Source organism: Megascapheus bottae, chromosome 15, assembly GCF_031878675.1.
Source record: "Megascapheus bottae isolate mThoBot1 chromosome 15, mThoBot2.hap1, whole genome shotgun sequence".
NCBI lineage: Eukaryota > Metazoa > Chordata > Mammalia > Rodentia > Geomyidae > Megascapheus > Megascapheus bottae.
In genome coordinates this window covers 38605849-38621892 of record NC_143523.1, presented here as the reverse complement: position 1 = coordinate 38621892, position 16044 = coordinate 38605849, and positions in this window count along the sequence as shown.

Sequence of the window (16044 nt, the reverse complement as noted above, 5' to 3'; positions counted from 1 at the left end):
TTTTTTTTTAAATTGCATACAGTTCAGTAATTTTTGTTTTGTTTTGTTTTTTGAGGAAGGGCTAGTTGACAACTCACCACTTCATGCTCAGGAATCAGACTGGATTAGAAATGTGGCTCAAGGATTTCAGTCCTGCTTCTAAAACCTGAGTCTAGAATTCTCTGTATTTGGGGTGCCCAGTCACAGACAGACATTGTAACCCTGGGGTGGGTTCCCTGGTGATCCATACCTACACAGGTAAGTCAGCATTTAGTGTTATTTAATTCATTGTGGTTGGTGTTAATTGAAATGAATGAAAAGTGTGCACACCTCTGAAATATCAGAAAGAATGAATCTGCAGTCACCCCTCCTGCCCTCAGCCACGCTGACATCCCCTTCCCAGCTCAGGAGCATCTTAGAAAAGTTTCCCCATCCTTCAGGGCTCAGTGAAAGCACTCCTCATCCCTGAAGTTGGACTCTGTGAAATGCATTACAACAGAATTTATTACAGGAGAATTTATGATTTACATCCTTATATGTATTTAATACATATACCCATTAATTTTCTAAGCAGCAAGAGGCCTGAGACTCTCTTGTTTGTCTTACAATGTATTCCCAGTACCCAACACAGCGCTGGTCATATATTAAGAACTCAAAAATATTGGTTAAAAGAATACCTGGGAGAAAAGTTAAGTCATTTTCTCATAATCACACCTAGAAAGCATTAGAATCAGGTCTCTAATCTCCAAGCATTTAACCATAATACTCATACCATTTGTAGATGCAGTTAGAATTGGAATTCATGTCTTCTAACAACATAGTAAAGATTTGGAAGACATAGATAAAGGGTGTATTAAGTTAATACCCAAGCAATTGGGAAGTATTTAAGGGTTGTCACCATGCCCACTACACAGTAGATGCTCAATAAATGTTTGCTAAATGAATAGTGATCACAGCTCTGGCATGCAGAATATTTACAATGTTTCTCACACTACTAAGCATTTACACATATATCCAATGTTTCACAACGTGATACCTAGGGAACCTGGGGAACTTGTCATAGGCAGATGCCTGAGAGCTTGGTCTGATTCTCAAAGCCATGGAGAGTGGAGGAGAGGGAATATAGCTGAAATGGTAAACAGGCAGAAGAGGAAGAACTAAAGGGAAGAAGAGGAGAAGGAAAGCCACCTTCTTGATATAGAAAGAAGTCAGATTCCATTGAAAAAAGGAAGAGCCTTCAAGCTGAAATTGGCAAGTCCCTGATGTAAGATCTAGAAAATGAATGGATATATATATATATGAAAAATATATATGGAAATATATATATGGGACTTGAACTCTGGGCCTGGGAGCTGTCCCTGAGCTCTTTAGCTCAAGGCTAGCACTCTATCTGTTGAGCCACTTCTGGTTTTCTAGTGGTTAATTGGAGATAAGAGTCTGGGCTGGATAGGGAAAGGCGGAAAACAAGATGAGGGGTGGGAGTGGGGGGGAGGGAAATGGGGAACAAGACATGAGAAAGGGTATCAATGTATGTGAAGTAATGCACCTTCTATCTGGTGAATATAATGTAACCCTTCTATTAATTACAACTAAAAATATATGAAAAAAAAAGAGTCTGGGCTGGTTTTTAACTGCGATCTTCAGATCTCATCTTCCTGAATACCTAGAATTACAGGCATGAGCTACTGGCTCTCAACGCTGAATTGGTAATTATGGTCTCTCATCTTGTTTCCCCCCTTCCCTATTCTATTTCAAATAACCAAATAAGCATATATGCAATATATCAGATAACAAGATAAAATACTGTAACAATATGAGATAACCAAGGGACAGCAAAAGAGATGAGAGATAACATAGTACATTAAGGACAACAATCACTCATTGTATGTTTTTTTTTTTTTTGTATATCCTGGAGGTCCTTTCATTTAGCATCATACTATATGGTCTTATGTATCTTGGTTTTGTTCTATTGTAAATCTCTGCTAGGAGAGCCAGGGTTTCTACTGATTATGACAAATGAGGGAAAACATTGAGCCTATATTCCTTTGAGTCTGGCCTATTTCACTTAATATGGTTTTTTTCTTAGTCTTTCCATTTCCTTACAAATGGGTCTCTCTTTCCTCTATTGTTTCAGTACCTCTCACTCATGGAGGCCAGGATACTGTCTTTCAAATACGGGTTTCTTGAACCAGAGAGGGTATTCATTTGTTTTTGTTTTTGTTTTTTAAAACAAATCCATTCATGAAACATTGTTATTACATTTATCAAAAAGCAATCCTGGGTCTGGAGTTTGGCCTAGTGGTAGAGTGCTTGCCTAGCATGCACGAAGACCTAGGTTCAATTCCTTGGTGCCACATATATAGAAACAAGTCAGAAGTGATGCTGAGGCTCAAGTGGTAGAGTTCTAGCCTTGAGAAAATCCAAGGACAGTGCTCTGTCAGGCCCTGAGCTTAAGCAATCCTACAGAGGTAGAATACAGCCCCTCTAAAATGTGACTAAAGCTCCAGTGAAAGACCTGTGAGGAGAACAAGATCCAAATCTGCCACTTAAGTCATGTCTGCAGTCAACCTCTGTGTACAGTCAGAAACCCCCTGGGTTGCAGAGCAAATAGCAGACTATACACCAAGAGTCCTTTGGATTCAGATAAATCATTTCACACAGAGAGTGCAGGCAATTAGCAAATCCAGGGCCACATCCCTTTCTAAGGGAGGTATGAGTTGAATTGTAACACTTGGACCTAACTTTTCAAGTAGCAGATCATTTCTCTGGTACTATGGTGATCCAAAACCCCAGTGCAAATAATTATGTACATATATTCACTAAAAGTATATTATCCATGGGCCAGAACAAATCAATTGCAACATTTAAGCTTCAGTGATAGAGGTGTAACTGTAATCTGGCTTTCAAGGTTCCACCAGAATAATCTGCTAGAAAACTATTTCCATTACATTTCGTTGGCATGGCAACGCCCAAACAACACCATGGAAAATGCCTTAAATCCCACAGTCATCTGCTGGCCCAAATGAATCTGCAGGGAGTAGGCTATCTATAAAGTCTAAAAATAGGCATCTTCTGGAAAGGTCTTGATCCTTCCATGGGAGAGCAGTGTTACTTATTGTTTCTCTTGGGGGTGATCAAATATGAGTAAAATAAGAAGAAAAGCTGATTCTGTTTTGGAGGCTTCTTCCACTCATTGCTTAAACAAAGAATGTGGAGCTTTATGTTGAATATTCACTTCATTCCTAATTAACTGTGTGAGTTTTTGTTTGAACTGAGCAGCAACTCAGTTAGGGAGTTTACAATGCCATAATTCTAGTTGCCAGTTCAGATAATGTATGATTCATTTCTTTTTTAATTAATTAATTAAGTTATTTATTTTGCCAGTCCTGGAGCTTGAACTCAGGGCCTGTGTGCTGTCCCTGAACCTCTTGGGCTCAAGAGTAGCACTCTACACTTAAGCTACAGTGCCACTTCTGGCTTCTTTGAGTAATTTATTGGAGATAAGTATCACAGGAAATTTTCTGCCCTGGCTGGCTTAGAACTGTGCTCCTCAGATCTCAGCTTCCTGAGTACCTAGAATTACAAGCATGAGCCACTGGCCATGGCTTTGTTTTAAAACTTTTATTTTCAGGAGTTATACAGGGATTTCATTTGTGCTATTTCTTTGATCGCATGTTGGATGTGCTAGGGGAGATAGCAGAGGCACTCTTGTTGGTAATGCAATACAGAGTCAGTAAATGGACAATTTGGAAAGTCGTTAGATTTCATTTCTTCCTGAAATAGCTGACATATATTGCATTCTTGCCATGTGCCAAGGATGGTTTTAAGTGATTTTTCTCTTGGTCTGCCATTTTTCAATCATAAAAAAGTAAGAGAAAGATATTACTGATCTCTTTAGTTCTTAAATGGGTAACCTGAAAATTTAACAATCTCATTTTTACATAGAAAGAAAATTGAGTAGCTAGGGTTTGAACTTAGCTACCTAAATTAAGAATGTAAATACTTGACAAGTATTGTATTGTATATCAGGTATCTATATCCTTCCTTAATATCTTGAAAGCTAATTATTGGATATTTATAAGTGACTTCTGTGTTGGAAAATTCTTAGTGCCTACTATTACAAGTTTCTAAGCCCCTGCCTTTCTTGTTTGTTTAATGAAAAGGCAAATCTTTGAGATATCTCCCTTAAGCACAATGATTGAGGGAGGATAGGCAGTATATTGCTATAGAATAAAATAGAGAAAAGATACCATTAAAATACGGATTGTTAAATAATGAGTCTGAATTATGTAATTAGGTGCAGTATGAATCATGGAACTGATGCTCTGTCAAAAATGAGCCTATTTGCTAAGTGTAAAATACATAGACAATTTTATTCTGCTATTTTAGGTGAAAATTACATTGGTTTAGAAGCAAAGAGGAGAAAAAGAGCATTAACTATAAGAGAAAATTAAAGTTGAAAATAAGTTATATGTAGACTTATACAAGAGAAATATATAGAACAATCCCTGGTTAAATCTATATGCCAAAATATATATTATATATTCATTGTATAATAGATATATTATATATTATTACATAAATTATGCATTACATGTTATCTATTTGCTAATGTATTAATATAATATATTTCAATAATCCACATGTATGTTATATAAGATATATATTCATATATTCATATACAAGATGTTATACAAGATGTATATTCATATATTAATATATTTCATTGCAAACAACTGAATGTACAAGATGTATATTCATATATTCATATATTTCATTGCAAACAACTGAAAGTTTAAATGAGGCCCTTTTACCTTTTATTATCTATAGAAATAATTCTTCTTACTAGGAAGACAGAAAAATATTGTTCCCTATCTCCACCCTTTCAGGCTTGGTTTCCTAGGCTACATTAAGAAATGCACTTTAACTGGAAGTTCATGGCTAAGGTTATGAATGAGTTGAAAAGATACCTTCTTCCAAATGTTATTATTTCAAGATGAAAATAGTGTACTTGAAATGAAAATGTCTAAGGTAATTCTGCTCTGAATTAAATTGCTAGAGTTTTTTTAACATTTGATTGTAAACTGATAATGCACATATTTTCATATGAGAAAACTCATCCATATGATTATTCCTGTAACCAGAAACCAGATCAATAGAGAGATCAATTCTCTACTTCCCAGAGCACGCTTTTCTGTTTTTAACAAGTGCTATTCTCAGTCTTTCCTGCAAAAGTACAGTGGTTCTGAGTTCTACCAGCATGGATAAAACCAGGCCCTGTGTACTTCATATAAATACAATCCATTGTATACACGCTTTTTTTTTTTAATGTGGGTGGGGGAGATAGTTGGTTGTGAGACTTGAACTGAGGGCCTGGGTGCTGTCCTGGAGCTTTTGCTCAAGGTTAGTGTTCCAACCACTTTGAGCCACAGCACCACTTTTGGTTTTCTGGTGGATAATTGGAAATAAAAGCCTCATGGACTTTCCTGCCCAAGTTGGCTTTGCATCACTATCCTCAGGTCTCAGCCTCCTGAATAAATTAAAGGCATAAAGCTAGAATTAAAGGCATCAGCCATGGGTGTCTGACTGTATACAATCTTTTGTTCAATATTTGTGAGATTAGTCTATATATAATTGTATATAGATGTTGTTTGTTATTTTCATTGTCATATAGTTGTATAGTCTAGCAAAGAGGAACATTTGGGTAGTTTCCGTTTGAAAGGTATTGTGAAAAGTTGATACAAATATTCTGTTGAGACACTGAATATATTTGCAGAATATTATAGCCAGTTCATTTTTAGAAAGCGCATTGCGACCTGCCATACCATTAGCAACCAATCCAGAAAGCTAAGTCACATCTCTGAAAGCTACTGGCTTCCGAATGACCGGAACTTAGTCACAAAATGCCAGTTTTCCTAATGTTTTTTTTTGGGGAGGGCTAATTTTAATTTAAGATCAATGAGAAAAAGCCAAATATATTCTAACCAGAAGGTTATCTCCTTGTACTTCGCCCAACTCCAGCTCTTCACCCCACCCTTGTCACCAAACTGTAGTCGGGGCACATCCCCTTTGTCCTGTGAAGCTCTCCCACTCTGTCTGCCTTTGAGTCTCTATTAAGTACAAGTGATGGTAGCTCATATTTCTAGCTAGCTTTGAGTATGCACCTTTTGCTTATTCACAATTGTGTCATCTTTATTTTCTTTATTTTTATCTTTGGTGAGATTTTCCTTGACTTTGGTTAAGTCCCATTTATACCTAAAAAGGTAAATTCTATCAATGATTTTAGTACTCTATGTAGCCGATGGCAACTTAGGACATGTTATATTTTTACAATTTTTTGCTAAGACATTTTTGGAGCTATTAAATAGATGATGTTGAATTTTTCCATTATGAGTATGGATTCATCCATTTATTCATTTTTTTAAACTTAATCTTATTGTCAGGGTGATATACAGAGGGGTTACAGTTACATATATAAGGTAATAAGTACATTTCTTGTCAAACATTGTTATGTCCTCCCAAGTTTTTCTCCCACTTTCCCTTCCCCATCCCCTCATTATGTATTTTAATTCAGTTATGTCTTTAATTTACAATTTCTTTGGGAAGGGACTGTTGTGGTGCCAAGACTTACTCCTTCAGGACCAAAATACTTCCTCCTCCTCCTCCTCCTCCTCCTCCTCCTCCTCCTCCTCCTCCTCCTCCTCCTCCTTCTCTTCTTCCTCCTCCTCCTCCTTCTTCTCCTCTTTCTCTTCCTTCAAGCGCTGTCATGTGCTGAGAGATAAGAGCCTGCTATTTTTCTAAAAATCAATATTAGATGAAGGAGTGATTGACTAGAGAATATGAAATTTCTTCAGGAATTACCTACATCTCCCACTGCTACTTGATGTTGGTGAATGAAGCCTGTCCTGAACTCAGGACACATCTGTAAGGACTTTTTCAGCTCTAGAATTTCTCCCAGGCTTTGGCTATGGCTGCCCTGGAAAATGAACACACTTCAGTTTATCCCTCTGCCCAATGCTTGGATCTTCCTTTTCTCATAAGTCAAATGTTGTTTCTGCTGGCAAGTCCAAATACATTGTCTGTGCGTAAACCTTCTACCATATTTCTAAGCCACATGCTTGTCCCCAGTAAGTATTCATGCTTGTGGTCTCTGAAGTGCAACTGGGGCAACAGTGGATTTCTGTAGGAGCAGGCATGTATTACTTCTGACTCAGAACATGAAACAGATTTACCTGTTTCTCCTTAATCTCCCACAAGTAAAGCAATCAAATAGTGAGGACATCCCTACAGCCTCACCAAGGCCAGTAGGGAAATGGCAAAATAGCCACCATCAACTCACCAGTTTTGTAAGGGAGCCTTTAGAAATGGATCCCCATCCACAGGCAAACCTTCAGGGGATGACAGCCTAGCCAGGAACTGACTTTAGCTCTTCAGAGGCCTTGACACAAAATGTTCCAGCTGAGCTGAAAATAATCCTGAGTCATAGGAATGAATTTTATTTGTCTTAATCTTGTGGGCTTTGGGAATTTTTTTTCTTCTTTTTACATAGCAAGATAGATAGATAGATAGATAGATAGATAGATAGATAGATAGATAGATAGATAGATAGATTTTGATAACTGAAAATGATATGAAAATTTAAAATATGCTGGTCATTTTGGGACAAGTTTGTGGGAAAAGCTGAAGAGAAATTGAGGAGGCTGTTAGTGGAACCTAAGTGCTATGTGAGGCAGTTAATGGAGCTTACATAATGCTCACTGAGGAGAGAAGGTGAATACTTTTTTTTTTAAGTGAAGTTAATGTGACTGGAAGCTGGGGGAAAAAAAAGGAAGACACCTATTATGGTGCGCTAGGAAGCTTATCAATATTGTTGCCTAAGGTAGCATAGAAAATTTAAAATATGCCTACTCAAGTGAAATTGCTAAGAAGATTTTAAGCCAGAGTGTTAAATGTGTTGCTTGGCTTTCTACTTGCTGTTCAAAATGAAATAGCAGAGGAACTAGAAAGGATAAAACATCCCAGGATGATCCAGCTTTGAAATTCAAATGATTTCTTATTCTAAGGCTTTACAGATGGCAAACAATGCTAAAATTAAGAAATAGCTTTCAGTCATATATCAATCTAGGACACTCAGTTAAACAACAGAAATGAAGAAAGAAAGAACATGAGCTAAAGATGAAGCAGATGGTCTGACCGTAGGTTTCTTTATTAAGAATTTAGAAAATTCTAAAGCAATGATTTGGGGAGTTGTTCAGCAAAGGAAAAAGTCATATAGGAATGTGAAAGATGTACTTCTTTGGTCTTTGTTAAGTGATGCCCATTCTTAGAATCTTGGAGATAATCTACTTCAACAGCTTCAGATGAAGCTTAGGATTGTGAATACATTTGTGAATGTGGCTCTAGTTAATGAGGTATATTCCCGCAAGATTCAGAAGACATAACATTTTTGAAAGAATTATACTAATGACAAGAGTATATGGGCAGAAGAAACCCAAACAGTACAAAGTGACAAAAAGATAGTTAAATTTCCAAAAGTCTACACTGGACTACTCAGCTACAAATGTCAACTACCATTTGTGGAAAAGGTAAGATGGAGATAGAGGCAGAAACAATCATTCAGACAGTGATAAATGCAATGGAGAACCATTTCCAGGAAATTAAAAGAGTAAGTCTAGATAAATGAACTGCCAACACATGCCTATGTAGATTTAAACATTTCTATGAGATTTCCAGTGTTTCTTATCTGCTTCTCCTTGAAAGTATGTAGTAGACATCTTCTGCCAGGTTCATTGGTCCAATGTTGGTGTTTGAAGAGGATAGATCTATCTCCTTAATTCGTAGGTCTACATTGGAGGAACTAAAATGAAAGAGTCTTACCTGCACTTATGTCATACAAAATGAAAGGATGAATAATCCAGAATGTACTGAGTTTAAGATTAAAAACTCTTTTCTTTAATGCTAAGACTTACAGATGGCAGATACAGAGTTTAATTGCGGCAGAGTTAGAGTTTTGGTAAGATCATCCCTTCTGGTTTGAAACCAGCTTTGGGTTGTGAATGTATACAGCAAGCACTAGTTTCCACAGCCATGAAGATCATGAGAGGGAATGTCTGTTCTGGCGATGACAAACTGGTCAAAAATGTATGAAACTATTGTTTTCAGATATTACAAAGAGGCTATATAGGGACCCATGGGAAGAAATTAGTGTCATCTTTAATGTTTGGAAGCTTTCTGCTTAGAAGCACTTTCCAAACTGGAGCAGGGAGAGACACCCAGGTAATAAGATATACTGTTATCACTGAGTTCTAGAGACAAGATAGACAACTTTGGGAAGGCTGAAGCTACTGGGATTTATGCGACAGAACTCCAGAGAAGAGATGACAAAGCACTTAAAGAAGCTTGCAAATCTGCAACATTTCCTGTATATTAATGTAAATATATGCACGGCAAGACTCCATAAACAACAAAAAGTCTGGTTGCAAAAGCTTGAATAACCCACAACACTTATACAAAGATGGAAAATATTTCTCACTCCAACCTTCCTGAGTGAGAAACTCCAACTGAATACCCAGGGAAATCAGTAGAGACATCAAAACTATGATATATTAGTAGTAAGACTAAACTAGTCCATGGACAAAGCCTATTGTAGGAAAACAGACAACATTTTTAAATAGATATCAAAATGACCAAGCTGACTATCAAATAATTTAAATCACTGCCAAAGCAAATTTCAGCATACAAGAGAATCCAGACACTTGACAACTGAACATCACAGTATTCTGTATTCGTTTAACACTCATTAGACATCCAAAGAAACAGGAATTTTTGTGTTGTCAGGAGACTGTTTTGTAGGAAAAAAAGATTTAAAAATAAAAGACATAGCAGGGCTAATATATATAATATATATTTTTTCTTTTCTCATATATTTTATTGTAATTAATAGAAGAGTTACATTGTATTAGTTCACATACATTGATACCCTTTCTCATGTCTTAGTCCCCATTTCCCTCCCCCCACCCTCACCCCCATCTTGTTTTCCCCCTCCCCTATCTGATTTCAAATAACCAAATACGCATATATACAATATATCTGATAACAAGGTGGAATACTGTAATAATATGAGATATTGAGAGATTGAAGCATCTTGAAAACAGAACTTAAAACAGTCACGGTGAGGATAGACACAAGCTATAAAATGAACCCTATTGAACTCATGTACCTGAAAAATTAACATATGGGAATGTAAACTCACCAATACAGTCATTAAATTGAAGAATCTTGGAATCAAGGTAAGAGAGAAAACAATGTAAATAAGCAAAGCAATATATGAACATTTTCCCATTTTCCCAATTGGATAAAAGCTATCAATAAATGGATCTAAGAGTTCTTTTTTCAGAGTGAGCCCTGAATCAGATCAAGGATAATTAAGTCTATGTGGGAGTGACATAAAATCAGATCCGATTGCAGTAAACAGTTTATTTCCTCTCAAAACCAAATTTACCTTTTGCATTTTTTCCCCAATGCAGTCAACACAATATTAAGCTTCATCAGTCGCAGGTGCTAGAAGCAGACTGCGTGTAAGGCTGACTCCTCTTCCTGTTTCACTTTGCTATATTTTGTTTTTTCTTAATGGAATTCTGCCTTCCTACACATGACAGCATGCAACCCCTGGAGGCTACCAGTTTAGGAGTAAGCTGGAAGGAACATCCGCTTCTACGATACAAGTCCTCTACAAATTCATCTTCCATGGAGCTCTCACCATCAGCTTTGAGTGCCCTTTACAGGTCCTTTTTTTTTAATGAAATGAGTCACTTTTCTTGTGCTGCTTTTAAGATTTCCTCCTTGTCTTTGTCTTCTGACAGATTGACATTGATGTATCTAGGTGTAGAATTCTTTAAATTTAACTTACTTGGAGTGTGTCAGACTTCATTCATGTGTTGACGGGTGTCTTTCATCAAATTGGGAAAGGATCAGTCCTTTGTGTCTTCATAGCAAAAGTCCCAATATGCCTTGTTAGGCTTTGATGGAGACACATACATTTCTGATGCTGTTATGTTAATTATTTCATTGGTTTCATTACATTGTCATTGTCTACTCCTCAGTATCCACTCTACCCTTCATTTGAATTAGAAGAAATGTCAGTGCCAACTCTGCCCAGAACAAAGGCTATACTCTCAACATTCTTTCCAGCTATGTGCAGGTATTTTATTTCCATTGGAATGTGTGTAGGACTTGTCCTGACAACTTCCTGCGTGCTTCTTGGAAAGAGAAGAATCTGCTTGCCATTTCTGCCTTCCTTCTTTCCTAGGTAGTGTCTATCACTATCTGCACAGAAACAACTGACTCCTCAGGAAAAAATGAGTGAAGAATAATAAGCAGACCTATGACTGCACTGAACTATGAGCTGTGAAACTATTGCCTAGAATCAAAACGGTTCCGCTTTATCCCCTACATTTTTTTCTTTGTAAACTACTAGGGTATAAACTCATGGCCTCACCCAGAACAAGCACTCTACCTCTTTAGCCACACATCAATCCCCTTTATATTAGTTGTTTTCCACATAGGAGTTTACCAGTTTTGCACCTCAATTTTTGTACCTGTGTGCCCCCTGCCAGAGGTGATATTGCAGACACATGTCACCATGCCTGGTTTATAGTAATTGAGATGGAGTCTTGCTAACTTTTTACCCTGGAACTTATCTAAATTCTGACTCCACTGTGGCTGGGATTATAGATACATGCCACAGTACTTCTCTCCATTCTCTACTTTCATAAGTAGATTTGTGGGAACACAGTAAAACCTGTTTGTATACATATTGTCCATTGTTTCCTCCCACTCCTGAGGCAGAAATGGATACCAACAACTGAGACTTTCTGCTCCTTGTATGGTCTCCTGTGTCTTTTGTAACACATTATCATCATTTGGGTGGCTAAAGTAGCAGGAATATATCTTCTATCACAGTTCTGGAAGCCAGAAGTCCAAAAGAAGGTCTGGGGGGCCCATTGGGCAATTTTCCACTGGGGTCTCCAGGGAAGAATCTATTTGCTTAAACCATCCAATAGTAGCTATATGCTTCCTTAATTAATGATGGTATCTCTCCAACATCTACCTTCTGGTGCTTCCTCCTCTTCTGCCTTTTGTGTGTCTTTTATGAGGACACTTGTTAGTACATGTAGGTTCCACCCATATAATTTAGGATGAATCCTTATCTTAAAATCCTTAATTATGGCTGTAAGAATGCTTTTGTAAAATAAGGTAGCATATACAAGCTGCAGGCATTGTAATGTGGATATATGATTTTAGGAGCAACTATCAGATCACCACTCTTTGAAATCCTAGACATTTATTACTTACAGTACAAGAGGGCCATATTCAAATACTGAGGGATAGGGTGAAGAAAACCATGTATTCCAGAGTGTTAGAAATGGAAAATCAACAACACATTCTCAAAGAAAGTGATGGTTGTGATGAGTATTGCTAGTTGATTGCAAGGGGACTAGTTGGAGAGATTTTCTGATTTCTGAATTGAGAAAGTGATGTTTGTATTGAATATGATATAAAATACAGAGAAAATAGAGTTGAGTGGGGAAAGATAGAGAGATTATTATGTACTTGTTTAGTTTAGGGGTAGATTCAGTCATGAATATACACGTGAATCTGGTAAGTAATTCATTATATATATGAGTCTGAATATCAGGAAAAATATAAAACCAGAGTAGGAGGTTTTACATTTTTATCTCTTTTGAAGTCTCTATTTTATTAGTTATACTTATTTGTTCAAAATCTTTCCCTAAGAATGAAGCAAAGATTCATTTTTATTAGATTGTCAATATGAAAGGAGAGCAGGACATTATTTTTTATAATAACATTGTGATATGTTTATTACTATCAGGAAATGAAAATCAGCCACCACTTCTGTTTTGTTTCTCTTCCTACTTGCAAATACTAATTATTCAAATCAGCTGTGAATGGTGAATGAGAACATCACAGAGATTATTCATATACTTCCTGGTTGTTGGAAGCCCAATTTATCGTATAGTAGATTGGACATACAGGAAGTGACTAATACGTTTGTCAAGTGCAGTGATAAAATAAGCAAAGGAAGCAGAATTCCCCAAGTTATGTTTGCAAGAGAGCAAAAATAAGTGTTTGAAATAGATACTCAGATATTATCAGGGGTTTGATTATCCAGTTTGTGAGCTATATGATACATTTATTATTTCACTTCTTGTTCATTCTCATCTTGTGACAGTTTTCAAATAAAAACACATCTTGTGTTTCAATTATTAATAGTACTATCTCAAATGCTCTAGACCTCTTTGCTGAATCCTAGACATGAAAACTGAGAGGATATTTCTCTTAATTTATTTGACATACCATAATTTTTCTGACCTCAGGAATAACATCCTAATGACTTTAAGAAAAACTACAGAAAGTAATATAAAATTTCTCCTACAACTATTGTTTTACTCCATTGTACACAGAAAGAAGATAATTGCAACTGGAGTGATGTATCTGCAAATTAAGAATTGCTAGCAAACACAAGAAGCTAGAAAAGGCATGCAAGATTTTCCTCTAAACTTGGGAGAGAAATCACGCCCAACTTTGGACTTTAGTTTTCCAACCTACATGACAAAAAATATCAGCTGTTTTCATCCACCTAGTTTTTAATACTTGGTTATAGTAACCCAGAAAATTAACATAGGAGGAACTCCTCATAAACTTAGATTCTTAGAGTAGACACAAACCACAAAAATAGAAAGGAAAAGTGGATGAATTATTATTTTTGTTTATTATTGTTATTATTCTTTTTTTATTTTTTGGTGGGTCATGGGGCTTGAACTTGGCTTGGGCACTGTCCCAGAACTCTTCAATTCAAGGCTACCACCCTACCTTTGAGCCAAGCTCCCCTTCCATTTTCTAGAGGTTAATTGGAAATAAGAGCCTCTGGTTCTTTTGTGCCATGGCTGGCTTAGAGCCTTGACTCTCAGATCTCAGCCTGAGTAGCTAGGATTATAGGCATGAGCCACCACAGCCCAGCAAAAGTAGATGAATTAAACTATATCAAAACTAAAATCTTGAGGCTGGGAATGTGGCTTAGTGGTAGAGTCCTTGCCGAAACATGCATGAAGCTCTGGCTTAGAACCTTCAGTAGCACATAAGCAGAAAATATCAAAAGTGGTACTCTAGTGGTGCTCAAAGTGGTAGAGTGCTAGCACTGAGAATAAAGAAGCTCAGGGACAGTGCATAGGCCCTGAGTTCAAACCCCTGAACTGGAAAAAAAAAAAGCCAGGAAAAAACTAAAATCTTTTCATAGATGGACAACTTGTACTACTTTCTACTTGATAGACTTCTACCAAGATAATAAAAACCCAACCCATAGATTGGAAAACAGTTGAAGACAATGCATCTGATAAGAATATAATATCCAGAATAGAGATAGAGCTCTTAGGGCCTAGAGTTTGGCCTAGTGGTAGAGTGCTTACCTAGCATGCAGGAAGAGTTGGGTTCAATTCCTCGGTACCAGATACACAGAAAAATACTGGAACTAGTGCTGTCGCTCAAGTGGTAGAACTGTAGCCTTGAGAAAACCCAAAGAGTGCTCAGGCCCTGAGCCTAAACACAGGACTGGCAAAAAAAAAAAGTAAGCAAAGAGGTCTTACAAAGCTAAAACAAAGAATGAGCAACTTATCTTAAAATGAATAAAGAACTTAACATTTTTTTCCAAATAGAAAGCATGAATGTCCAAATTTCCAACAAGCACATAGAAAATAGAAAGATATTGATTATTAATAGCCATTAGTATAATAAATTCTCACTATAATAATTAGATATCACATCATTTCCATTAGGATGGTGATAATTTTTTTAAAGAAAGTACTGAGTGAAAATAAGAATATAGAGAAGTTCTCTATAAGAATGTAGAGAAGTGAAGCTCTCACACATTGTAGGAGGAAAGTGAAGTTTCCATTAGTTTATGGCTACTTGAGGGCTCTTAGTCAATGCCATTGGAAGAAGATGGAACACCGATTTAACCCAGTCAACTTGCAGAAATAAGAAAAATCAAACAAGTCTTTAAGGATTTCAATAGTACCTAGATACAAGATAGTATCCAGAAACATTATGTGAAACACAAAATAAAAGCCAATTGTCAAGATGAAGTATCTTCTGTAGGTGGATGAGGAAGGGCCCAGATCAATCAGAAAGTATGAGCTCTTAAAAAAAATTGTTTTTAGTCATTGAGATAGAACCTTCCATGTAACAGGCAAGCATTCTACCACTGAGCTACAGTCCCAACCCTAGGATATAACAGCCTGACATAGAGTTCAAAGGCTGGGACCAGTATTCTAAACCTGTGCCTTTGAGAAGGACTCTCTGAGATAATAGAAATGAGTGTATGTGAAACTGAGCAGTTAAAATATGACTATCTGGATTATGAGAATGACTTTTTTTTTGCCAATCCTGGGGCTTGAACTCAGGGTCCGAGCATTGTCCTTGGGCTTTCTCAAGTCTAGCACTCTACCACTTGAGCAACAGCACCCACATCTGGCTTTTTCTGTGTATGTGGTAGCGAGGAATTGAACCTGGTCTTTGCGCATACTAGGCAAACACTCTACTGCTAGGCCAAACTCCTGGCCCGAGAATGATTTTTAATTTTAATTTTTAATTTAAATGTACATTTTAAATTGACATGGAAATCTGAATCAACATATGTCCAATGATTATAATATTAGAGTTACATCGTATGCCAATGTTCTTACCCTGAAGGTAAACAATCTCCAATTCATCCTGAAATATGCATGTATATCCCTTGGAATGCAAGAACTAGTTACTTAGAGCTTGACTTACTTAAGTCTCAGAATTTCATGTAATTTATGGGCATTTTCAAATACAGACCTAAGAGTCAGAAGTGTTTCAGTTTGTTGTAGTCTCTGAGAAAATAGAGATAGGGCTTGAAATGACAACTTAAATCTGTCTCTGCTTTTTGTTCTAAGTCTGTAAGTACTCTTGAATTAAAGGACCTGTTATGAAAGGAATTTCTAAGAACTTTAATCAGGGAAGTGT